The 25489-nt window shown below is 47.7% G+C and overlaps 1 protein-coding gene across 1 annotated transcript in view; it reads left to right on the top strand.

Annotated features, from left to right (window-relative positions):
* Positions 1 to 25489, top strand: part of PTPRT (protein tyrosine phosphatase receptor type T) — a 764724-nt gene that overhangs the window by 110215 nt on the left and 629020 nt on the right. The window lies entirely within an intron of this gene.

The raw sequence follows: 25489 nt of genomic DNA, 5'->3' as shown, positions 1-25489 counted from the left end.
ATACACATAGCCTGAAGGTAATTTTATACAATATTTTATACAGTACAATATTTGTAATAATTTTGTGCATGAAACAAAGTTTGTGTAGATTGAACCATCAGAAAGCAAAGGTGTCTCACCAGAAGTTTCGGATTTTGGATAATTTTGGATATCAGATTTTTAACCTGTACTTATTATCCTCACAGGCATAATGTCATTATGGGAATGAATTATCCTGGACATCAACATTTTTACAGTGGAACTAGAGTTAGGGTTAAAATAAATAAATAATAAAACCCGATTTATTACAAAAGGCCAATACAAATGATAGCCATTTTACTTATTATATATAACTGGCTCATCCCCTGGCAGAATAGGAAATAATCTTACTTGGGTTAAAAGGGTCAGGTGAACTGGTCCCTGTTCCCCCAGGGAATGCTGCAACTTATAGGCTGCATTGGCGACATGGCTGCTGTTTTTGAAAGGGTCAGTTTCTCTATGGTAGGGTACGGCTTAGTCACTGAACTAGTACACATGAAGCTGCCTTATACATAGGGCTGTGCATATTGGGTTTACCAATCCAAAAATAAATCCAAAAATAACAATTTTGGCCTTTCTCCGGGTTATTTTTGGCCGAATATTAAAACTGGGAATCAAGCCTAAGCAGGATAGCTGATAGCCGAAAGGGGCTTTGGCTTTTCCGAGGCTTTTCCCTATAGGCATTTTTAGGCACTCGGGGGGGGGGGCGCATTTTTCTAGGTAGAGTCACCAAATTCACAGCGTAGCTGCAAGGAACTCTCTTTGCATGAACCCCAAAGTTTTGTAAAGTTTGGGACAGGGGGTCCAATTTTATGTGCCCACAAAGGGGTCACCCCATCCTCCATAGGAAACTATTGTGAAGTTTGTAGTGGTTTCCTATGGAGGATGAGGGTGACTCCTTCAGGGGCTTGTAAAATTGGACCCCCTGACTCACTGACTATCATTGAGCCACAGCCCCTCCACTCCGGTACTCCCAGCACCTAGTAGCCTCTGGGCTCATGGGAAATGCCTGCTCTACACATCATTTTTTGCGAAAATAAAGGCCACTCCAAGTTAGGAAAAATCTATTAATGAGATTTAGTGTGTGCATTGAAAGGTTTTTAAACCATTTTCTTCTTTGCAAAGTCCTTTGTAAAGGAGGCCTAAGCATTGTGGTGGCATGACAATAAGGCTGTTTTAATCTATTATCTGCATAACCTTTTGTACACCATTCACGTAGGAACGTACATCCCAAAGGCATTAGGCATTCAGTGAAAGCCAAATGTAAAACTAGGGGAAAATTAGACTATAGGAATCAAATAATGCTCAAAGCAGCAAATGAAAAGGCTAGCAACTGACAGATCTTTGCTGCTAAGCAGGAAAAAAACTCTAGCAAAAGTCTATGTTTATTTTCAAGAGTTACTGCAACTATTTGCAGCATATGAAGATCAGTGCTGAATAGTGGTTAGAGTATTGCTCTATGAATGGTGAGACCAGGTTCAAATCCTTACTCTGCCATGAAGTTCACTGTGCATTCTTGGCCAGTCACACATTTTCTCAGCCTGACCTACTTCATACTACCCCCTTCACATGTTACAGTGAACGCCTGTACATCTTGCTTGTATGTGCATTAGGGCTGTGCAAAATTTTTAAAAAAATCCGGTAAATTTTGGGTTCGGGTTTATTGGGCCTGATTTTTTTCGGTAAACCTGAAATAAGCCAAATACCCATACCGGTAAATATGGGAACTCGGCTTATTTCTGGGTTTACCAGAAAAATTCGGGCCCAATTATGGGCACTTTTTTAAAGCTCCTGCGGGAGGGGGATTTTTGGAGATAGAGCCCCCAAATTCTCAGCATTCATTGCACGAACCCCAAAGTTTGGTGAAGATTGGGTCAGAAACATTTTATTTGACTTTGATTTCCTTATATGAACTGTGCTTTGATTTAAGATGGATTCTTCCTCCCTTGCAGAACCACTTAGGGAAAAAGGAAGGGGTTCCCGACTTGCTTTCCTGCATCCTGTGGCATCACATGACCATGGAGTTTTTAGGAGTTCTGGGATAATGGACTCCTCTGATTGAAATTTCATTTCTGCCCTGACTTCACCAGGGAGAACTTCGGAAAGTCAATTCCAGCTTCAGTTTTAATCCTAGCTTCCATGATGGGACTGTTGTAAGGAATACAACAAGGTAGTTTACCGTATATACTCGGGTATAAGCCGACCCAAGTATAAGCTGACCCCCCAAATTTGAGGCCAGAAAAGGGAATTTCTTATTGACCCGCGTATAAGCCGAGGGTCAATAAGAAATTCCCTTTACCGGCAATGCTGCGCTCTAAAATGGCGGCCGCCATTTTAGAGCGCAGGGCCCCTGCCCCAGGTCGCCCTCCCGCCGGCCTCCCGGGCCCTCCCGCCCCACCCCAACCCACCCCGACCCTACTGCCATCCAAGGGGGGGGAAGAGCCCCTGAACCCCCTACTTACCTGGAGAAGCGGCGAATCGGTGGCGCCGGCGGCGGTGCGGCCTTCCTGGGCTGGCAGGAGGTCCTTGCTCCGGCCGGAAAAAGGCGCCCAGGCGCGCGGGCGGCGGCGGCACGGCCGGCGGGGGCCTCCTGCCTGCGCAGGAAGGCCCCTCCCGGCCAAAAAAAGGCGCCCAGGCACGCGGCCAGCGGCGGCGCGGCCGGCGGGGGCCTCCTGCCTGCGCAGGAAGGCCCCTCCCGGCCAGAAAAAGGCACCCAGGCGCACGGGTGGCGGCGGTGCGGCTGGCGGGGGCCTCCTGCCTGCGCAGGAAGGCCCCTGCCGGCCGAAGGAAGGCGCCTGGGCCCGGCGGCGGCGGTGATGGAGGTAAGTTCCCCCCTCCCTCCTCCCTCCTCCCCCCTCTACCGTATTGACCCGCGTATAAGCCGAGTTCGGCTTTTTCAGCCCTTTTTTTGGGCTGAAAAACTCGGCTTATACGCGAGTATATACGGTATATGAAGCCGTGTGAAATTGAACCCTGAAAGCACTGTGTAAATGCTAAGGGATGGATCTAGAAGATGTGAGCAGAACTCCCCTCATGAAGTAGCTCTTTCTCACCTCTCTCTATTCCCATAGTATCTCATTGCACTTCCTGAATTGCTGCTCCAGACGGTTGGAGGGGGGGCTCTTTTTGGAATATCATAGGGTACTATATGTGGGTGCACTGGAAGGGTAAATGTGTCCCTAGGCAAATGGAAGAAGCCTTTAGGTAAAACACTAATTATGAATAAACATTAAGGGACACTTTGTGTCCTACAGTCTCTGACCAGTAGTATTAAATGCCTTTTTGTCTTTTCCAATCCAAGGTACTACATATGTTGAATTCCAAGAAGGTTTGTTCGTAAATTACCTTATTCATCCTCCTTTTGTAAATATCACCGGGTAAAAAAAATCCCATTCATACATCTTTTTCGTTATTATGATAATGGTTTCATTTTATGGCTTATTATTGCCTGTTTAACCTGTCTATTATTAGCAGCAGCAAATGAGGAATCACTGCGGGTCGGTGGTCTGGTGATGTTTGTACTGGCAGATGAGGTACATGGCAGACTCCAGTCAAAAAAGGTGAAAAGGGAGGGGGGAGAGCTGACCTGTTATGGAAGTATGTAAGACTGTTACCTTAGAGCCCATTCTGAGCCACGACAACAGCAGAATTCATACTTTTGTGATGCATGAGAAAGGAAGGTGAGTAGCGGGAATGTCGCCTAATAATTAAACGAACCAAATTTAGCAGACTGAAAGATCTGAAACCCAGCCTTATGGAATGAAGAGGATGTAGGGGAATGTGGGTGGGAGGAGGAGGAAATATGATAATGCGGAGCACAGATGCACTTTGATCTTAGGGTATAATTCAAAGCAGTCTAGTCCCACTGCCGGTGGCATTAGATAAAAGTGCCATATTCCCTGGGTGGATTTTACTGGCACTGCAAAGTAATTAGCTTTTGCCTGTTTGTAAAGTGAACATAAACAGGTACGGGGAGAAAAATTCCCATTTTCCCTTCTGGATTAATTAAAGGCGCGTCTGCCCAAGGGATCAACATTGGTGGGACATGTTCTTTTTCTTTTTCTTTATTATTACTAATTTTATTATTAAGAGATTTGCTAAAAATGGGACATCAGCTAATGACAGGCAAGGTTTGGACAGCTGAACAAGTAATCCCTATTCAAACATTTTAAATGTTCAGGGTGCAGTCCAGATTGACCATTTAAGGCACAGTGACTCATTGAAGAAATCGACCTACTATTCTGAATGGAAGGGTGAGAATGTCTGTCCCAGGAATGCGTAAGGATGCTGGAGTGAGGCCATCTGAAGTAGCCATAACACCAATACATATCACTAGGCTGATCTGATCTCCCCCCACCCCCGTCTTCCAACTGCTTCAACCTGGTGTACATAGAGATGAAGCTATACTCTTGTCATATTGGTGCCATTGCTGATTGCCACGGATACGAAGGAGGAACTACTCTACCCTGAAAAGCTTGATGACCATGTGAATATTTCATTCAATGTTCCCTTTTTGGTAGCCAGCAAGCCCCAGGTCTTAAACTATGCTGCTAGTGTGAGCCATCTGGTCTACTGTGCATCTATTGTGCCTATTTGCAAATGCTGGAATAGCAGTGGCATAACCAGGGTGAGGGAAAATAAAGGTTGCTTTGGATGCATGCATCAAGACTTGGATCTCAAAACTCTCATTTAGGATTGGTTGGGTTTGGAATTTTGTTGATACCTCCTGTATTTTTCAAATCACCACTTTTTTATTAGGATGTTATTACAATGGCTTTTGGCCAGTAAGTCGTTTACCTTGTCTGAGTCTCTCTCTCTTAACAGTTTAATGTGGATTTGATTCAGGTATGGATATATAATTCACTGTGTTTCTTTTAGAGCCTTTGTGAGTCTTGATTACTTGGACCAAAGTCTAATCATTGCAGTTCAGACACATATTTTGGTATACTCTTATGGAGGAAAGAGGACACACTTGCCAGCTGGAAACTGATGAAAGTGTTCTTGAGAGAAGGTTAATTTTCAAGACAGATACTGCTGAACCTCTGTCAAAAGTTACCATCATGTTGCTTCACTTTATTTCTATGAAACATAAGATAATACCCAAGTGAAAGCACTGGCTACTGTCCCAGTCAGTTTCAGTACCTTTATTGGCATACCAAGGGCAATCAAAAAGAGTAAGATCTGTCCCAGTCATTGTGGCTCATGGGATGAAAGACTTGAGTATCAGGAGAAGTACCACGCCATATGTAGCATAATCTTTCTTTCCCCTTCATACAGTCTTTGATGGGGAATTGCAGTACCTGAACTTTTGCACATCCAAGAACTTGGTTTACAGGTAAGAATAAAGCTGTGAATTTGTAGGAATTCATCTTGTACAATGATGCTGTGCTACAAGGGATGACATGATGCTATTGATCAGCAACTGACATGTTGACAGAGCTCATGGTGCAAAGGGGATTTTCTATATTTAAAAGGATTTTAAAGCAAAGCATTGCATAGAAAGCATTGACTGTCTATTTAATCATGCTGATATGAGATACCTTGAACATAAATCTTCTGTTTGAAAACTTGCAAGAAAAGATAACAGGAGTAATTTTGAACTTCTCGTCCCTGCAGTTTGGACCTGAAAAATTACCAAGTTCAATTCTGCTCTCTCTTGTGTGAATGGAACCCGTGACTGTATCTTTCAGGGCACTTTGTGAAAGAGTCACCATTATATGTGCAAATGTCATATACTGTATGTGTAACACTGTACGTGGAAGCACTGTATGGATTAAGTATTAAGAACACCATACCACATTTGCCTATGACACAAGCTATCTAGAAAACCAACAGTGATACATGGAGAAACAAGACAATTGACAAAATTAAAATGAATACTAAAAAACAGGGAATATTCTTGACTGGATATGCTAACTGCCAACAGCCTGACCAACAGTTAAACTGTTTCTCTTACTTTTATCCATATCAAATGTAAAACACTTCATTTCCCAAGTTTTATAGTGCAATCGTATGTAGAGCTACCGTATTTTCCGGCGTATAAGACGACTTTTTAACCCAGGAAAATCTCCTCAAAAGTTGGGGGCCGTCTTATATGCCGGGTATATAAGGGCGGGTGCTGAATTCCGAGCCGGACTGGAGAATGTCCATGTCCGCCAGAGGAGGGAGGGGAGGCGAGCCCGGCGAGGGCGGTCGCTGCCCGGCTGGGAGTCGGAGCCAGGCGCGCCGGGGCGCACGGAGGGAAGCGCTCGGCAGCGCTCCGGCGGCAGCGCAAGGCAGGCAGGCGGCTGGCTGGCCGGGGCTGGGGTGGCCGCTCTCCCTGCATCCTCCGCCTCCTGGCTCCTGCCCACCCGCTCCGGCGTCGCAACTGCAGCCGCGCCATGCTCCAGCCTGGCGATCAGCAGACCGTCCCCTGCCACTAAGCCGCTTTGAATGGCGAAGAGGGGCGTTCTGCTTTCTCTCCCTCTCCTCCATTTGCCATGTGCAAGATCCCAAGAGCGGGGGCGGGGGGAAGGGGCCGTTAAGCCACAAAGCGCCTCTCCTGAAGGCTCCAGAACTTTTTTAACAGGGGGCCAGTTCACTGCCCCTCAAACACTGTTGGGGGCCAGACTATAGTTTGAAAAAAATATGAACAAATTCCCCGCGTGTGCAAGAGAGGAGGAGGAGGTAGCGGCGCGAGGGGGCTCTCCTGAAAAGCATCCTCCTCCCGAGCCTGGACCTTCCCCCTTCGCTCTGCGGCAGACGCAGCCTCACCCCTGCCCCAGCCTCCCTTGCCCTCTCCACACGCACGCACAGAGGCGAGTTAATGGGGAATAAAGAGGCTGGAGTCTGCGGCAAGTGCCTGTGCCTTACAAATGTAGTGGTTAAGAGTGGCTGTTTGGAGCAGGGACTCTGATCTAGAGAACCGGGTTTGATTCCCCACTCCTCCACGTGAGAAGCGGAGGTTTGTTTCCGCACCCCTACACACGAAGCCAGCTGGCTGACCTTGGGCAAGTTACAGCTCTGTTAGAGCTCTCTCAGCCCCACCTGCCTCACAGGGCGTCTGTTGTGGGAGGGTATGGGAAGGGGATTGTAAGGCAATTTGAGTCTCCCTTTAGTGGTAGAGAAAATCGGCATGTAAAAACCAAGGCCATTTATGCACGGGAGGTTTTGCCTTAGATTTGCCGCTCTCCAGATGCACATTTTCCCCATCTGAATTCTCCAAACTCTGCCCTGGGGTGGGGAGCTTACTTTTGAGTTCTGAGAATTCGGATGGGGAAAATGTGCATCTGGAGAGCGGCAAATCCAAGGCAAAACCTCCCGTGCATCAATGGCCACAAGTCTTTTTCTTCTTCTCCCTGGAGATATGCCCAGCACCCCCCCTCCAAGGGGCCCTTACAATTACCTCCAGGCCACAAGGATACCCCCGGGAGGAGAGAGAGCCCCGAGCTGTGAGAACGCTGCCTGACTGCAGCCAAAACAGGAATGCCAGGGCCATGTTGGGCTGCATCGTGGAGGGCCCCGAAGGACCAGGCGCCTCTGCATGGAGCTCGAGGAGGCCAGGCCCAGTCACAAAGCTAGGCAATGGGAGAAGTCTCTCGGTGGGGCGTGCTGCGGAAGAGAAGGGGGCGACCGGGCCCAGGAAAGGGGATTTTGGGCCTGGGAGGGAGAGGGCGAAGGGGGCGACTGGGCGGTGCGCAAGTCGGCAAGACGTCTCGTGCACCCAGGAAAGGGGGTTTTGGGCCGGGGAGGGTGGGAGGGAGAGGGTGAAGGAGGCGACTGGGTGGCATGCGAGGCTGCAAGATGCCTCGCTCGCCCAGGAAAGGGGGTTTGGGGCCGGGGAGGGTGGGAGGGAGAGGGCGAAGGAGGCGATTGGGTGGCATGCGAGGCGGCAAGATGACTCGCTCGCCCAGGAAAGGGGGTTTGGGGCCGGGGAGGGTGGGAGGGAGAGGGCGAAGGAGGCGACTGGGTGGCATGCGAGGCGGCAAGATGACTCGCCCGCCCAGGAAAGGGGGTTTGGGGCCGGGGAGGGTGGGAGGGAGAGGGCGAAGGAGGCGACTGGGTGGCATGCGAGGCGGCAAGATGACTCGCTCGCCCAGGAAAGGGGGTTTGGGGCCGGGGAGGGTGGGAGGGAGAGGGCGAAGGAGGTGATTGGGTGGCATGCGAGGCGGCAAGATGACTCGCTCGCCCAGGAAAGGGGGTTTGGGGCCGGGGAGGGTGGGAGGGAGAGGGCGAAGGAGGCGACTGGGTGGCATGCGAGGCGGCAAGATGACTCGCCCGCCCAGGAAAGGGGGTTTGGGGCCGGGGAGGGTGGGAGGGAGAGGGCGAAGGAGGCGACTGGGTGGCATGCGAGGCGGCAAGATGACTCGCTCACCCAGGAAAGGGGGTTTGGGGCTGGAGAGGGAGCAGGGAAGGGGGCGACTGGGGCGGGAGGGATGCTTCCGGCTGGGCGCACACGGCCAGGAAGCCCAGAAAAGCTCTGGGGAGGGGGGCAAGGGGGGACTGGCTTTTTCGGTTCCCTGGCTGGAAAAAAGCCCTTTGAGGACCCCTGCTCCAGAAGCTAGGGAGGAAAAGGAAGGAGAATCCCCCCTTCCCGCATGGGCGCCGCAGGAACCCCCCTCCTCCGTCCCCGTGACGGCCGCCGCGCCTGCCTTTGTGCCTCTCCCCCCCCCCCATCCCGGTCCAAGCAGCCGCGCGAGGAAAGTCCTTCCCGTCCCCTCCCACCCCCCATCTTTCCGGGGAGGGGGAAGCGGAGCAGGAGGTTATTTTTAATTTTTATTTGGAGTGCGTTGGAAGAGGGGTAGTCTTATATGGCGAGTATATCCCAAACTCTATATTTTAACTGGAAAAGTTGGGAGTCGTCTTATACGCCCAGTCGTCTTATACGCCGGAAAATACGGTACTCTAGTCTATTAATTTCAAAGGATTTAGATGGGGGTGACTCTGTGTAGGATCCCACCAGCATTTTCAAAGTAAAACTGCTGGAGAAGCACTGTGTATTAAGAGGTTGCGGTTGTTTCCCTTGACAAGGTAACATCCGCTGTCCTTTTTGGGGGGCATATGATGGTAACACATTAGAGGATGAGCATAACAATGAAACACTGGCAAGGTTTCATTTTCACCTCCTCCATCAATTTACTTCTCCTTCACGCTGGGTGCTTTTATGCTTCTTTCTTAATGATTTAAACAGAGCACTTGAAGAACAGCTTCTCGCTGCCTTTAATAACTTTTCTCAGTAAGTGAACTGGACAGTCTCATTTGTGTCACTCATGGAAATTTCTCTTGAGCTGTGCCTGTCTATGAGTGGCGTTAGGCACCATTTGGGTTGCCGGGTCCCTCTTCACCACCACCAAGAGGTTTTGGGGGCGGAGCCTGAGGAGGGCGGGGTTTGGGGAGGGGAGGGACTTCAACGCCATAGAGTTTGATTGCCAAAGCGGCCATTTTCTCCAGGGGAACTGATCTCTGCTGGCTGGAGATCAGTTGTAATAGCAGGAGATCGCCAGCTACTACCTGGAGGTTGGCAACCCTAGGCACCATCCAAGATGGAAGTAATCGCATGGCTGTGAAGCGAATATCCAGGTTAAAAGATTGCAACATGTTCTGTGTGGAGCTGCCTCTGAGGACAGTTTGGAAGCTTTTGTTAGTGCAAGAAGACACAGGAAGGCTGCTGATGGGCATTGATTACAGGGAACATGTAATCAGTTGTCTTAAAAGAGCTGCATTTGCTGCCAGTTCGTTTCTGGGCTGGATATTACCCTTAAAGCCCTAAAAAGTATAGGACAGGTGTATTCCAAGAATTGCTTTCCTCATTGTCAATTGAAATCACTCTTGGAGGCCCTGTTTTCTGTGTCCCTATTTTATGAGGCAAGGGGGGGGGAGGTACAGGAGAGGACGTTTTTTCTTCCCCGTCTCTAGCTCTCCCTACCGGTATCTGTTTACCGGTGCCAAACTATCTTAATGTTTTTGGCACCGTGTTCAAGCATTCATTTTTACCCAAAAGGAGCAGCAGTAAAATAATGAGATGGTAAAATATAAAGATGCTATTCCACAGCTCAAAGACAATAGATAGATATAGATAGATAGATAGATAGATAGATAGATAGATAGATAGATAGATAGATAGATAGATAGATAGATAGATAGAGATAGAGATAGATATATAATTATCTTTGAGCTGTGGAATAGCATCTTTATATTTTACCATCTCATTATTTTACTGCTGCTCCTTTATTGAGTTATATTTATGGCTGATGTTTTATTGAGGCTTTTAAATCCTTGGTTCCACCATTGGGTCCATGTTGTTGATTGATTTTTAATGTGTTCAGAATCTGTTGCCGTTCTTGTGATGTTTCATTGTTTTAAGAGGAATTCTGTTTTGGTGCTTCAGGAAATGTTGGTTGGGTGTGTTGGATATCTTACTGAATTTGGTGTTAGGGCTATTGTGGCAGTTAAGGTGATGTGACTGTTCACTGAAAATGTGTAATGAGTATATGAGAGTTTATTGTTTTTAGGTTGAAGTTGTTGACAGCCTAGTGAATCACTGCCAAACACGAGAGCTGGTAAAGCGCAGCGGCTAAGAGACTGTGTAAAGAATCAGGAAATCTCTGGTTTGAATCCTGCCTTTGCTGTGAACTCCCAAGTTGGTTGTGACAAGCCACTCTCTCTGAGCTGAAATATAAGTGACATCGTACACGTGTTCCATCAAGTGTTGCCTGACTGTCTTTTAACATGTAGCCATGGCACTGTTTATTTATCTTCCTGGCAGAGTTCCATATGTCTGCGCTATCTACTCGAGGAGGAGGAGGAGTTGCTGCACCCCCTCCCCATGGTTTTACTTCCCCCTAACATTCACAGCCATAGGTCACTGGGACCATGGCTCACTGGTACAACACATACCCCAGGGCGCATGTAGAAGCTATCACTTCAGTTTCTGGCACTTCCAGTTAAAAATAAAGACGTGGCAAACTGAACAAGAAATGCAGCAGACATTCATAGAATCATAGAGTTGGAAGGGACCACCAGGGTCATCTAGTCCAACCCCCTGCACAATGCAGGAAATTCACAACAACCTCCCCCACATACCCCCAGTGACCCCTACTCCATGCCCAGAAGATGACCAAGATGCCTCCCTCTCATGAACTGCCTAAGGTAATAGAATCAGCATTGCTGACAGATGGCCATCTATCCTCTGCTTAAAAACCTCCAGGGATGGAGCACTTACCACCTCTTGAGGAAACCTGTTCCACTGAGGAACCACTCTAACTGTTAGAAGATTCTTCCTAATGTCTAGACTGAAACTCTTTTGATTTAATTGCAACCCGTTGGTCCTGGTCCGACCTTCTGGGGCAACAGAAAACAACTCGGCACCATCCTCTATATGACAAATAGTGTTGTTATGGGGAGGGGATGTCCCCCAATGCACTTTTTTTATATAGCCACCTGGCCCTGCCCACTTTCTAAAAAACACTTTGCAGGCACCAGAAAAGATGTTGGCAGGTGCCCTGACATCCATAAGCACCACGTTGGGGACCCCTGTTCTATAGACTCTGTGTAGCTTGATACAGGACTGTGAGGAGTAATGAGGGATTTTCAGTATTTGTTTTTTGCAATATTGTGACTGTATTCTTATATGTTTTGCAAAAGAGACTTAATGATGGGTCTGCAGGGCAGAAGACACCCAAATAGACTTTCATCTCAGTTCAGGAGGCTACATCAGCAAGCACAGTTGGTGGGCTGTCCAAAAAATTTACTATACCCATACCTTGTGTGTACAATGAATATGCTTATTGCTGACATGATTCAAGATCTTTTTGTAGCTGCCTCTTCTTTCCTTGGATGCAAGTACCCCTGCAGAGGCCACACACTAGACAAGTTAAAAAGGTAAAGGTCCCCTGTGCAAGCACCGGGTCATTCTTGACCCATGGGGTGACGTCACATCCCGACGTTTACTAGGCAGACTTTGGTTACGGGGTGGTTTGCCAGTGCCTTCCCCAGTCATCTTCTCTTTACCCCCAGCAAGCTGGGTACTCATTTTACCGACCTCAGAAGGATGGAAGGCTGAGTCAACCTTGAGCCAGCTACCTGAAACTGACTTCTGGCAGGATCGAACTCAGGTCATGAGCAGAGCTTGGACTGCAGTAGGGCTGTCAATTCGGTTCGGTCCGAACTGAAAATCAACCGAATTTCCCCTAATTCGGTGATTTTCAGTTCGGACGGATCCGAACTCAAATCTGGCGGGCAACCGGGGGGGCCGAATTCAGCGAGTTCGGGAGTTCGCGAATAAATTCGGCCAATTCGGCCCCCCCTTCAGGGGAGCCCGCTGAAAGGCGCGGGCTGCCCTTTAAACTGATCTGCGCCTCCCAGCTGGGAGGCTCAGATCAGTTTAAAGGGCAGCCCGCCTCCCTTCAGCGGGCTCCCCTGAAGGGAGGCAGGCTGTCATTGAAACTCATCTGTGCCTCCCGGGCGGGAGGCGCAGATGAGTTTAAATGACAGCCCGCCCCCCTTCAGGGTAGCCCGCTGAAGGGAGGCAGGCTGTCATTGAAACTCATCTGCGCCTCCCGCCCGGGAGGCGCAGATGAGTTTAAATGACAGCCCGCCCCCCTTCAGGGTAGCCCGCAGAAGGGAGGCGGGCTGTCATTGAAACTCATCTGCGCCTCCCGCCCGGGAGGCGCAGATGAGTTTAAATGACAGCCCGCCCCCCTTCAGGGTAGCCCGCAGAAGGGAGGCGGGCTGTCATTGAAACTCATCTGCGCCTCCCGCCCGGGAGGCACAGATGAGTTTAAATGACAGCCCGCCCCCCTTCAGGGTAGCCCGCTGAAGGGAGGCGGGCTGTCATTGAAACTCATCTGCGCCTCCCGGGCGGGAGGCGCAGATGAGTATAAATGACAGCTGCGCCTTTCCAGCGGAGCCCGCTGGAGAGGCGCGGCTGTCATTGAAACTCATCTGCGCCTCCCAGCTGGGAGGCTCAGATGAGTTTAAAGGGCAGCCTGCCCCCCTTCAGGGTAGCCCGCTGAAGGGAGGCGGGCTGTCATTGAAACTCATCTGCGCCTCCCGGGCGGGAGGCGCAGATGAGTATAAATGACAGCTGCGCCTTTCCAGCGGAGCCCGCTGAAGGGGGGCGGGCTGCCCTTTAAACTGATCTGCGCCTCCCAGCTGGGAGGCTCAGATCAGTTTAAAGGGCCCCCGCGCGCCTTCAGGGAATCCCTGAAGGCGCGCTTCGGCCAAATTTTCCCCCGAACTCCGGATCCCCCCGAATTACCGGGGATCCGAAGCGGGGGAGTTCGGACTTCGGCACGTACCGACCCCACAAGGGTCAAATTCGGCCGAATCCGAACTGTACCGAATTTTTTTTTTTGACAGACCTAGACTGCAGTACTTCAGTTTACCACTGTGCACCACGGGGCTCTTCTATACAAGTTACCCAATCACAATGAGATCCTCGCTTTCCACAGCTGTTCATCTTCCAATGTACTTGGTTGCAACTTCTGCGCAGCGGGTTGTGCGGTTCGATAGCTGTGCACCTTGGATGAGGTCCAGTGCCAAGTATGTAGTCTCCGAATGTTTTCCACTTCTGATTGAAGGATCTACGTCACAGTAGAACAGCTCTGTAATTCACACAGTCACATAACGGAGCTATAGCAAAACGGAGCTATTCCGCCAGGCCTATAACTGAGGGCAGCCACAAGAAGAAGAAGATCCATCTTTACTGGCCTCCCCATCTCGCCCCCACTCTTGAAATCTGTGGGGGTCTGATCTGCTGACACTTATCTGCTGTGGCACCTAGGTATAGTTGTGGCCATCTGAATAGGATTTTAATGGTTTTGATGATTACTGTTTTAAGGAGGTATATTGGATATTTATGTTCTTAATTGTTTTTACCCGCCCTGAGCCCGATTTGCTGAGGATGAGGGTGGGTTATAAATTTGAATGAATGAATAAATAAATAAACAAACAAATAAATAAGTAGGGCAGATCTCAATATTTTACCTGGAGGTACTATTTAGGAGATCTGTTGTGAACTATCATTCGGGCATGTGAATTGCCATGTGAAGAATATAGAAGTAAATGGTGGAGGGTCTGTGAATCTTACAAAGCCCAAGCAAGACACCAACCATCCCTCTTCACGAGGCAGATCTGCAGTGTCTCCAGGTAGGACCGGAATCTCCTCAACCAGTATGGAGGAATAAGGAGAACAGTTTCTGAATAACACAAGAAGCAATTGTTATGCAGCAAAGACTTTATTGAAAAAGGGGCTGTTTATCAGGACCCTTGCATCTTGTTCTTCAGCAGTTCCTCTGCCTGGCTTGGCCTGACCCCTCAGTAATATCTGTGTGGTTGTCCTTCCAGCCTTCTCTTAATGGAATGTCATCCTCACAGCAGTGGCATTGGGGCTGAAGGAGTCTGATCCTTGAACACATTACCCAGGGGTGATTTGGTCTACGCTTAAATTGGCCGTCCTTGCTTTGAATTACCTGTCAACCTTTTTGAAACATCTTGTTATGCTCACGGTAATAACAGGAAGAAGAGCAGACTGAGAGCAGCCCCACAGCAGCACTGACGTATAGAAAGGAAAGGAGGACCTGAGTGAAGCCTTTGCTTCTCAGATCTTCCAAGCCCCCCCCCCCACACCACTGGCCCAGGCAGCTAGTGATTGGCTGGCTGTCAGCTGACCAGGCAGCAGGTGAATGGCTGGCTGGGCCAGCAGCCAAGCCTGCCCAGCAGGCTCTATGCCAGCACCATGAGGCTGCATGCTCACAGCGCAGCTGGGAGATGAGAACCTCGCCTCCCCACATGGTTTCCTGCTGTGCACTTGTGAAGCAGCCCCCAGTAAATCCAAGACCAATATTTACCTGAAAACACCCCTCAGTCTCTACATATTACAAATTAAAAGCCTTGCTTTAAAAAAAAATCTTGAATGGGGCAGATAGGGTGAAAGTAGGGTTGAGAAATACCTGGAGATTAAGGTTGCCAGCTCTGGGTTGGGAAATACCTGGAAATTTTGGGGGTGGGGCCTGAGGAGGGTGAAGTTTGGGGAGAGGAGGGACTTCAATGCCATAGAGTTCAATTGCAAAGTGGCCATTTTCTCCAGGGGAACTGATCTCTGTCACTTGGAGATCAGTTGTAATAGTGGGAGATCTCCAGCCACCACCTGGAGGTTGGCAACCCTACTGGAGATTATGGGGTGGAGCCTGGGGAAGGTGATTTGGGGAGGGGAGGGACTACAATGGGGTATAATGCCATAGAGTCCACCTTCCAAAGCAGCCATTTGCTCCAGGGGAACTGATCTCTATCGCCTAGACCAGTTGTAACCTTAGGAGATCTCCAGCCACCATGTAGAGGTTAACAACCCTAGCTGCAGGCCAATCAGTGCAAGATGTATCCAAGAGAAGGCTCCAGAGAGCAAGCTCAGATTTCTGTCTGTAAGCCGGGCTAGTTGTAATATTTTTGGACCATTGGATAGCATGGGATCTTTTCCAGAAAATAAAAGGACTGCAACAGAAGACAAAGGGATGACTTGGGAATTGGGCATTTTATCAGGGGAAAACTATGGAATCAGTAGGAAGGGATGTTATTGACTGAATTATCATTCAGAATGACAAAATGGGAGACATGAGTCTGAGTCATGTATTCCACAGAAACTTTGGGGCAGTGAGAAGTTCTGAACTGTGGGTCCCAGGCTGTCACAGGGCGTTTAACATTTTGCAGTAATGGTCGGTGGTTGCATACCATTTAAAACACACTACTGGGGGTGGGTGGGAGCATCTTTGCCTTCTTCTTTCTTCAAAAGTGGCTGTTTTCTGCAAGATCCATCTTGAGACGGAGAACATGGTGATTGCTCCTCATGCTCTGTGCTTGCCTCTCAGGGGCTGGGACTTGCTCACACTGTTACACATGCAGTACATACATTCAGGCTGAGAGTGAGGAGTGTGCAGCTGAAGAAGGGGCTAGCAACAGCTCTTGGAATCACCACATGTTTTTACCATGGAGTATCCAGTGATTTTGGAGGACGTTTTGGAGGACTTTCATACATAGGGTCGCCATGAGTCGGAAGCGACTTGACGGCACTTAACACACACACATCCAGTGATTCCTAGAGCTACCCTCTGTAACCTGAAGACCAGTTGTAATACTGGGAGATCTCCAGCCACCCCCCTGGAGACCGGCAACCCTAGGTGAAACAGTGAACCAGGTGGCATTGTAGTGTACTCCTTGACCTCATCCTGGCTGCACTGCCACAGCCCATGAAAACTAACACTGTGCAAACCCTGAAATGAAATTAACATGCAACATTTCTCCCAAGGAATACAATTCTGACTTTTGGGTTTCTATCAAATATAGTAAGTGGCAGGCTCTGATCGTTCTTAGTTCATATTCACTGCTGTGCAAATCTTTGTCTCCAAGAATTCGTTTGGGCGGGGGGGGGGGAGGGGAGGACAAAGAAAATCATCTTTTCAGGCTTCGTGGCCATTTGCCGCTCCACAGTGTAATTGTGCATGACTCTCCCTCATTAGACAGCAGTATTTACCTCTGGGAAATGGGGCTTTGCAGAACAAGATGAATTAAATTGAAACCTTGGCAAATGTCGTGGTGTTTGGCAGATCTGAAATAAATGAGCACTCTCTCTAATTTGATAGGGCAAAGAAAGAACAAGCAACACCTGGGCCTTCTCTTGTTGCTGTGAGAGTATGTATTATGAAGGGGTCAATTGGCAGGCCCCATAGCAAACATATAGGTGAGGGGAAGGGTTTGTTTAAATAACTTGTAGCATTGGAGCCAGTTGTGATGCAGTGTTCCAGAGTGGTGCTCTCAAGGTGTTTTGGCCAAGACACTAACATAGATCCCATGAAGCTGCCTTATACTGAATCAGACCCTTAGTCTATCAAAGTCAGTATTGGTTCTTGTAGGTTATCCGGGCTGTGTAACCGTGGTCTTGGAATTTTCTTTCCTGACGTTTCGCCAGCAACTGTGGCAGGCATCTTCAGAGTAGTAACACTGAAGGACAGTGTCTCTCAGTGTCAAGGGTGTAGAAAGAGTAATATATAGTCAGAAAGGGGTTGGGTTTGAGCTGAGTATTGTCCTGCAAAAGTATTGTCCTGTAAGTATCAAGATAATGTGCTAATGAGGGTATGGTATGTTAATATGGAACCATTGTATCCTGAAGTGATCTGTTAATGTGTGTAATCCAAAACTAATCTGTATGGCTATTGTTGAATGTTGTCTTTGTCTGGAGGTTTTTCAGGGCAGGAAGCCAAGCCTTATTCATTCTTAAACTCTCCTCTTTTCTGTTAAAGTTGTGCTGATGTTTGTGAATTTCAATGGCTTCTCTGTGCAATCTGACAAAATAGTTGGTAGAATTGTCCAGTCTTTCAGTGTCTTGGAATAAGACCCTGTGTCCTGTTTGTGTCAGTCCATGTTCAGCCACTGCTGATTTCTCAGGTTGGCCAAGTCTGCAGTATCTTTCATGTTCTTTTATCCTTGTTTGTATGCTGCGTTTTGTGGTCCCGATGTAAACTTCTCCACAGCTGCAAGGTATACGATATACTCCTGCAGAGGTGAGGGGGTCTCTTTTGTCTTTTGCTGATCGTAGCATTTGTTGTATTTTCTTGGTGGGTTTAAACACTGTTTGTAGGTTATGTTTTTTCAAAAGTTTCTCCATCCTATCAGTGACTCCTTTAATAAATGGCAAGAATACCTTTCCTATGGGAGACTGTTTTTCTTGAGTTTTCTGATTTTTGTTTGGTTCAATGGCCCTTCTGATTTCATTCTTGGAGTAGCCGTTTGCTAGCAGTGCGTGATTTAGATGGTTAGTTTCTTCCTTGAGAAACTGTGGTTCACAGATCCGTCTTGCACGGTCCATTAATGTTTTGATTATTCCTCTTTTCTGTCGGGGGTGGTGGTTGGAGTTTTTGTGTAAGTAGCGATCTGTGTGAGTTGGTTTCCGGTAGACCTTGTGACCTAACTGAAGGTTTGATTTACGGATGACAAGGGTATCAAGAAATGGGAGTTTACCCTCAATTTCCTTTTCCATGGTAAACTGAATGTTTGGATGGATATTATTAAGATGGTTTAGAAAGTCCATTAATTTTTCTTCACCATGGCTCCAAATGGTAAATGTATCATCTACGAACCTGAACCAGACTGTAGGTTTGTAAGGTGCTGATTCTAATGCTGTCTTTTCAAAATATTCCATGTAAAAGTTTGCTATTACTGGACTGAGTGGACTTCCCATAGCTACTCCATCAATCTGTTCATAAAATTCTTGATCCCATAGGAAATAACTTGTTGTCAAACAATGGTGAAATAAGGCTGTTATATCTTCTGGAAAAATCTGGTTAATCAATGAGATTGTGTCTTTAACTGGAACCTTGGTAAAGAGGGATACAACATCAAAACTGATTAATATATCCTTTGGATTGAGTCTTAACGGACTGATTTTGTTGATGAAGTGAGTTGAATCTTTGATGTAAGAAGTGGTTTTTCCAATGTGGTCCTGTAGGAGGGTGGTCAAATATTTAGCTAATTCATATGTTGGGGAACCAATGGCACTCACGATGGGTCGGAGTGGAACGGAATCCTTATGAATTTTAGGTAGTCCATATAATCGTGGTGGTTGTGCTTCAGTCTTGCATAGTTTTCTGTGTGTGTCGGGATGAAGAGTGGAATTCTTGATCAGAATGCTAGTTTTCCTGGTAATTTTGCAAGTTGGATCTCGTTTTAGTTTTTTGTATGTGGCAGGGTCCAGAAGTTCCTCAATCTTCTTTTTGTATTCTTCTGTTTTCATGATCACTGTGGCATTGCCTTTGTCAGCTGGTAGAATAATGATTTCTGGATCTGCATTGAGGGTCTTGATGGCGTTTCTCTCCTTGCGTGTTATATTGCTAGCAGGGGGCTTTGCTTTTCGTAGAATTCTTGCTGTCTCTCCTCTTATTTCCTCAGCATCTTCTTCAGGTAGATTACGAATGGCAGATTCTACATTTGCAATGATGTCTTCCACTGGAATTTGGGTGGGAGTGACTGCAAAGTTTCCTCCCTTAGCTAAGATGGAAGTTTCTTCAGGTGAGAGTTGTCGGTCTGTCAGATTGAAGATAATCCGTTTGTTGTCAAGTTTGCTGGCGAAACGTCAGGAAAGAAAATTCCAAGACCACGGTTACACAGCCCGGATAACCTACAAGAACCAATGAACTCTGACCGTGAAAGCCTTCGACAATAAAGTCAGTATTGTCTACTCAGACCAGCAGCGGCTCTCCGGGTCTCAGGAAGAGGTCTTTCACATCATCTACTTGCCTGCTCCCTTTAACTGGAGATGCCAGGGATTGAACCTGGGACCTTCTGCATGCCAAGCAGAGGCTCTAACACTGAGCCACAGCCCCTCCCTCACATTGCCATATTCTATCATGTAGGGCTGTTGAATTAAAAAAAATTCGGTATAGTTTGGATTCGGCTGAATTCGGCCTGTTTAGATTCGGGATATGCCGAAGTCCGAACTCCCCCACTTCGGGTCCGTGCAATTTGGCGGGAATTCAAAGTTCGGGGAAAAAATTCGGCCGAATAAAGCCATTAAAAACACAACCGCGCCTTTCCGTGGCTCTGGGGGGGCATTTTTGGGGGTAGAGGTCCCAAAATTTCAGTGGAGCTTAAAGGACGTTTCTTGAAAGACCCCCCAAGTTTTGTAAAGATTGGGTCAGGGGGGGCTGATATATGGGCCCCGAAAGGGGTCCCCCCAACCTTAATGTGCATCTCTGAGCAGAGCTTGCTGCCCACACACAAAGCTCCCAGCCCCGACAAACAGCTGAGAAGTTTGCAAAGCAACACGACTGCAAAGCAACATGACTGAAAAGCAACACAACCTTGTAAGCAACACCTTTGCAACTGTGCAAAGCAACACCTGACACCTGGGAGTTTGCAAACCATGCAAAGGGACAGAGGCAGCTAGATATGCACAATGAGCAGGAGGGGTGGAATTTCCCCTTTTGCATGGGACGGGACCAGGCAAATGCATTCAAGTCACCATTTGAAAACCAGTTTTGAGCAAGCATCCAAATAGACCTAACCGATCTTATGAATGAGGGAAAACCTGAAGACACACAACTGAAACCCCCCCTCAAACCAGGGAGAGAGAGACTCAAGGGGGAACACACACCCCAGGCAGAACCGGCAAAAGCCCCCTTTGGCTTCCCCCCCCACCCACAGAAACTGCTCCCCCCCACACACACACACTCTACTCCCCCCCCCACACACACAGGAGAAAAATTATAGATTAAAGCCCCCAAAGGGGTCTTACTGTGGCTGACTTCTGTTCCATCAGGAGGGGCTGGGGAGGACTGGGTAATCCAAGACGATTCCATTTAGGCACGGGACGTTTTGCTCTGGAGATGCATACAGGAGCGGCTGATCCATTCATCCCAATAGGGAAAAGGGGAAAGGGGAAAGCCCATATCTCGGGACCCCCTGACCCAATGTTTATGCCAGCTGTACCGCAGTTCTGCTTTTTAAGGTCACTTATTACTGTTAGGTAACAAAACAATATCCAGCCAGGACTGCCTTATTCCGTCGTGTACAGTGTCCTAGACTGGTATAAGATCATGAGATCCAAAACCACAGTCCCATATCAGTTCCTCTGTTCTGCCCTGGGTACAAGTAGCTGTGCCAGTTTGTGGCATGGCATTTCCCTACTGAACATTTCCTGGCTATTCTTCATGTTGCTGGTAGCTGCTAGAGGGGCAGGAAGACAAGAGAAAGCATCCTTCATTTCTTAGTAGATCTGCCAGCTCTGGTTTGAGAAAGACCTGGTGATTTTGAAGGACGGCAGTGACTGTAGAGGGCGGAGTTGGGGAGGGGAGTAACTTCAACAGGGTATAATGCCATAGAGTCCATCATCCAAAGCAGCCATTTTCTCCAGGGGAACTGATCTTGGTTGTTTGGAGATCAATTGTAATAGCAGGAGATCTCCAAGTACCAAGGGCTTCTCTGACTGCTGTGACCGCTCTCCTACTCTGAGTAGTAGACTGCTAATTTTAAGACCTCCTCCACTAAGGTTGTCTTGGGTGTTTTATGCATGATCGCTTTAACCTCCTTTATTCCCCGTTTCAGCCAGGATCAAATTTTTCAGTATGCACGATATCTCATTCCTTAGAAGTTCAATGCTGTTTCGACGCAAAACGAACCCGGCTTTTCCCATTCCTCTTCTGGCCCGAATTAACCATCCTGGCTCATTCCGGAGTCACAGAGGGTGCATACTCCATTCTCGGGTTGAGCTTCCCCACGCCATCACACCTCCCCCTTTTCCAACCCCTTCCTCAAAACAGCATGCCGATGGTTAAACAGGGGAAAACAGAAGATTGGCTACTCTCACAGCCAATCACAAAGCAGTGTGTAAAGAGGCGGGGATTCAAATGCTTCCTGCTACCTTGGAGCTCTTTCTGAGCAAAAAAAGGCTTTTTTTTAAAAAAAAAATGAGGCTTGGGTTTCTCCCCCTCCTTTTTTCAGGTAGGTCTGTTTTTTGTTTTTTGTTCTTAAAATGCTTTTTTATGTGGCAGTTGGGTTTGGGGGGAAGGAAATCTTCTCTCATGGGGAGCACTGTGAAGTAAGCCAATTACAGAGCAGCATTTATAGCGGTGGGGCTTGATTTCAGTTTGGGAAACTGTTTTTCTGTATTTATGCCTCCTTTAGCACACAGTTTCATCCCTGATCATTCAAGCCAGTGCATACAGTTTCGCCCAACCTGGGTTACTTTAATGTGCAATGAACCCAGGTCCAAGCAGGGAGAAACCAACCCATGCATAAAAGAACTTGATTTCAGCTGGTTTATCCTAAAATACTACTTTACAGTCATTTTTTCCCCATTAAGGTTTTCTAAACAACAGTTAGTAGTTGGGAAAAGTAACTAGAAATAAGGCTGTAACACTCAGCAAGATAAGGGTAAACCAATAGGGGCAAGAAAGATTAATTAGCAAACTGGCTTCTAAATTTCCCAGCACATTCACAGTGGGTTACAGTGTGGATTCTGTGTGTGTGTATGTGTGTGTGTGTGAGCTTTGTATTTAATTCCTAATTGAATGGGCTTCATGATCTTAGCAATGCTTCACTGGTTTCAGTTTCCCCCCTGAGGAAAGATATTTTATGTTCAAAACATGCTGCGAAAATTGGAAAACAGCCTGTTAATCTTTTTTTTCACCCATTGGTTTTACCTTCTCTTGTAAATGAGTGCAGAATGAATACATTGAATGAATAAAGGGCTGCATCTTTTTTTACGCTGTGGAAGGATCTACCATGGGCAGCTTGAGTGGATCAATTGGGTGGACTCTATGGCATTATACCCTGATGAGGCCCTTCCCCTCCCCAAACCCTCCCATCCCCAGCCTGCCCCCCCCCCTTCACCAAATATCCAGGTATTTCCCAACGCAGAGCTGGCAACCCTACTTTAACCTGCAGACCAGGACCATCTCCAATTGGTTGTTCTGCGCAAAATAGTGATGGTGCCTCTGCACTCTGACATCTGTCCCTCTTTCTTCCTGGGACTACATGCAGAGCTCTCTTCCCCCCTGGCAGCGTGGTATAGTGGTTAAGAGCGGTGGTTTGGAGCAGTGGAGTCTGATCTGGAGACCAGGTTCGATTCCCCACTCCTCCACATGAGTGGCAGAGGCTAATCTGGTGAACTGGATTTGTTTCCCCACTCCTACACACGAAGCCAGCTGGGTCACCTTGGGCAAGTCACAGCTTTGTTAGAGCTCTCTCAGCCCCACCTACCTCACAGGGTGTCTGTTGTGGGGAGGGGAAGGGAAGGTTATTGTAAGCCGGTTTGAGTCTCCCTTCAGTGGTAGAGAAAGTTGGCATATAAAAATCAACTCTTTTTCTTCTTCTGCCCTGCCATTCTGTATGCTTGCTGCACAGGAGAGTGGAAAGGAGCAGGAATAATTTAGCAACTAAGGGAGGCCTTGTAAAAACTGAATGGAGAAGCCCTAACAGAGTTCCTCCAAGACATCAGCACTGGTACTAACAGACTGAAATGAATGCTGCTAAGCTATTAGAGTTGTAGGGCTTCTGTTTTTGTTGCTGGCAAGCTAAACTGCAGGTGTCTTGGTTTATAATTTAGGTTAAAAAAATTTGGTCTGCTATTGAGCCTAGTGTTGCTAACCTCCAGGTGGAGCTTGGCGTTCCCCTGGAATTACAACTGATATCCGGACTAGAGAGATCGGCTCCCCTGAAGGAAATGGCAGCTTTGGAGAGTGAACTCTATGGTTTGACATCCCAGTTAAGGTCCCTGCCCTCCCTAGGCACAGTTGTAAGGAATTTCCCAAGCCAGAATTGGCAACCCTGAATGACCCTTAAAGTATCACAATATGACCTATCTCAGTATTTCTACATTTTGGGGACTTGCTGTGATTGAATTCAAAAAATTCAAGTACTCGAACTTTCCTTCATCATGTATCAAGCAGAGGGAGAAAGAAAAGGTCAGAGCCTAAACCTTTGTTTTCAGTTTTCACAGCATCCACAGTAGTAAGAGAATTCTCTCCCCTTCTGTTGTCTAAACCTTTGGGGAAATCCCTGTTTTGTTTACTGCTGTTGACATTTGTATACCTTGTGTGTGTGTGTGTGTGTGTGTTTTCTGCTCCACGCTCTTGGGTTTTCCTCTTCAGAGTTCCAGCATGACAAGTTAATGAACCATTTGAGCTCCAGTAAGTGACGATCTCCACTTAAGCTGAATAATGCGGGCTGCAGCTGTCTGTGTTCCTGCCGTCAGCGTTGATGGAGATGAGAAAATAAGGGAGGAGAAGTCCAATTTTTATAGAAAGAAACCAGGCATGCTTGTCACAGGAAGGTTTATAAGACTGATCGGTTTATATATGGGAGTGAGACTGATAGACCTCGTGCTTCAGGCTACTAATAGATCTCTTCACTCTAAGCTGCTGCTTGTAACAGTGATGAGAAGTGTGGACATTTGGTGGAGGGAAAAACGGGGAGAGTGAGATGTCAAGCAGAACAAAATCCATTCTGTAGAACTGCCAGAGCTATCTTTAAAAAAAAAAAATAGTTTGGCACCATGAATTTTCCGCAATTTCAATGAGTTAGGGACAGGGTTGCCAACCTCCAGGTGGTAGATGGGTATCTCCTGGGATTACAACTTATGTCCAGGTAACAGAGATCAGTTCACATGGAGAAAACGGCCACTTTGGAAGGTGAACTCTATGGCATTATACCCCACTGAAGTCCCTCCCCTCCCCAAACCCCACCCTCCACAGGCACCCCCCCCAAAAAAAATCCTCCAGGTATTTCCCAACCTGGAGGTGGCAACCCTAGTTAGGAATGGTGTTGAATGGAGAATTAAATATTTGGATAAACTGGGAGTGCTGTTGCCATAGGGTGAGATGGACTTGAAGTGAAGTGTGGGACATAGGCCTTCTATGCAGGGACATTTCCCCGCAGTCACCCCCGCTGACTGCTTCGGGGCTTCCGATTGATTATGCATGTCTTTTCCAACCGTCAGAGGTCGGCTCACTCTCCCCACACATTTTGCCCGTGTTTTCTGGATGCTGTTTTGGCCAGAACCTGGAAAATGCAGGCAACATGCGCGGGGAGAGCAAGGCGATCTCTGATGGTCGGAAAAAGCATGCTTAATCAAAAGGAAGCCCTGAAGCAGTTGGCGGGAGTGACCTTGGGGAAACGTTCCTGCATAAAAGGCCCTAGAGTGAATGCAGATAATCAGTAATTTCAGATTGCAGTGGTCTGGGCACTGTAGATATTTTTTGGCACTCCTCTCTGCTCCACACTCTTATTGTTGCACAGACTAAAGAGGTAGATGTGCCATGATTCATCTGTATCCCTCCCCAAATTTTGTCACTGTGTATTGTGCAGAAAATTCATTTGTTCCTGGTCTAAAATGGTTTAAGATCCTTTGTTCTCCTGAACAACCTACATTCATCTTCTACAATGTCATTGGCCACCTCAAAGTGAGTTCTGGTGTTGTATCAGCACTCAGGGTTGACAGCCTCCAGGTACTAGCTGGAGATCTCCTGCTATTACAACTGATCTCCAGCCGATAGAGATCAGTTCATCTGGAGAAAATGGCAGCTTTGACAATTGGACTATGGCATTGAAGTCCCTCCCCAAACCCTGCCCTCTTCAGGCTCCACCCCTAAAACCTCCCATTGGTGGTGAAAGAGGGACCTTGCAACCCTATCAGCACTATTCCTACTGCCTCTGAAACAAACAATTACTTGAGTGGCTTGACTGGAGAGCAGGCGCAGTAGCTTGTACATGGGAAAAGAGTAGAGTTACCAGCTCTGGGTTGGGAAATACCTCGAGATTTTGGGGGTGGAGCCTGGGGAGAGTGGGGTTTGGGGAGGGGAGAGAAATCAGCAGGTTATAATACCACGGAGGCCACCCTCCAAAGCAACCATTTTCTCCAGGGGAACCGATCTTGGTTGTCTGGAGATGAATCGAAATAGACAGAGCTCTCCAGGTGCCACCCTAGAAAAGAGATGTCACAGAAGTG

This window comes from Euleptes europaea, chromosome 2, assembly GCF_029931775.1.
Source record: "Euleptes europaea isolate rEulEur1 chromosome 2, rEulEur1.hap1, whole genome shotgun sequence".
In the NCBI taxonomy this organism is placed as follows: Eukaryota; Metazoa; Chordata; class Lepidosauria; order Squamata; family Sphaerodactylidae; genus Euleptes; species Euleptes europaea.
Note: the sequence above shows the minus strand (reverse complement) of the source record. Positions and strands in the feature narration are given on the sequence as shown.